A 1,645-nucleotide genomic window follows, 5' to 3' on the forward strand; every position below is an offset into this window, starting at 1 on the left:
CTTTCTTTCTTTCTTTCTTTCTTTCCAGTAAAAGCAAGTCAAGTGAGACGTTTCTCTTTAGATGGTTATGACAGAAGACCTGTATGAAGAAAACAGTGTGCTGATAAGAGCTGAAATTTTCAATATGAAAAAAGGGATGTGTGACCAAATAAAGGCATCTTTTATAAGCTTAGACCAATATATGAAGCACGTTTAATTGCTCGTTAGAGGGGTGTCTAAAAAATTCGGTTTTAGATGTTGCTACAGTTAGTTTACTCTTTTTTCCAGATGAATGAGTGAGCTAAGAATCTGCTACCCTGATCAGAGTTAGGACTTCATGTTTTGAATTTCCAAAGAAAACTCTAATTTTCTCATGGAAGAACACGGACAGCTGAGGAAAAGCAGGACCAACTGTATGAAAAGAAATTACTTATCCAAAGTGTATGCTATCTAATTACACCCATCCCGGGGGATATATCATAGCGGCGGGGAGTACAGACGTCTCACTTCCAGAGCTCTCACTATCTGATTAGAACATGTAGAGACCTAGAGCCAGATTTCCAGGGATCTTTTGTTAATAGCAGGAATGAAACTGTTGAAAGTTGGTGCCTGGATTCTACAGCAGTGTATTTATACTGGTACAGATACAATTGTCTATGCAGAGAAAGAAAAAGATGAGCCTTAACAAGAGTGTATTACGGCTCTAGTGTGATATATTCTACAGTGTCACAAATATACCACAGTAAACATTATTTAACACCAATATCAGTAAGTGACTAATTATATATCTATATCTATATAAGCAGCTTGGCATGCTGGTTTTACTCTCTTCTGCCTCACACATAGCAAGAATGCTGAAGAAGTGCTACTAAAATATTGGTTAAATGTTTAAATACTACTTGCAGCCTAATTGCACTGACTGGGAATTTATGAAGGTGAACAATGAACAGTCTGTTTCTAATCCTTGGCGAGAACTATACAACCTGGGTTTTAATTAATTTAGTTGCAGCAGAACATTGTTAGCAACGTTCAAGTACCTGATTTGCATGCAGCACCATCAGCCGTGCTATGACAAGGAGGAGCTAGCACTGCAGTTTTATTAGTTCGACTTCACTGTTCCTTACCAGGCCTAATTTACCCTGCGATTGTTTGAATCAGTGATGCAGTATAAATTACCGTGTCGTATAATGCATAACAATATACATTTTGAGTCATAAAAAGACTGAATTGAGTCACGCATTGTCACAGAGCAAGCCCCATCACCTTTACCAATGGCAGGCAATGGAAACAGTCACATGAATCCTTACAGGAGTAGTTAGATAAAAGAAAATAAATAACATAAAACTATGGCTTAAAAAATCAAAGTGGATTAAGTGGATTTAACACTGCATGCGTTTGGCTTTTTAGTGCAGGTTCTTTTATAGCTTGCTAAGCTTGACAATTTAAAGTTTTCATCTCAATTTAAATATGAAGCTGTGGAAAGTATTACAAGCCCAAGCTTGATTGATTGAAGAAACTGAAGTAAATTCTATCACCGGCAGTCTGCTGGGCTGCAGATTCATTGTCTGGCTTTTTGGGGCAGTTTCTCATGTGTTGGTACTTGAGCTGTTCGGTAAAAGAAAGTTCTAGAGATGGGCCCAAACCCACATCCTGCCTCTAAACCCGT

The 1,645-nt window shown here is 38.0% G+C and overlaps 1 long non-coding RNA gene across 1 annotated transcript; it reads right to left on the reverse strand.

The window, feature by feature from the left end:
* Positions 1-1,132, reverse strand: LOC120407710. The gene is made up of 2 exons (XR_005600203.1): positions 1,017-1,132; positions 1-79 (listed from the first exon to the last, which is right to left on the reverse strand). It is a non-coding gene; the product is annotated as an uncharacterized LOC120407710 (long non-coding RNA).
* Positions 1,133-1,645: the final 513 nt, after the last annotated feature.

This window comes from Mauremys reevesii, linkage group 6 (genome assembly GCF_016161935.1).
Source record: "Mauremys reevesii isolate NIE-2019 linkage group 6, ASM1616193v1, whole genome shotgun sequence".
NCBI classification, from domain to species: Eukaryota; Metazoa; Chordata; order Testudines; family Geoemydidae; genus Mauremys; species Mauremys reevesii.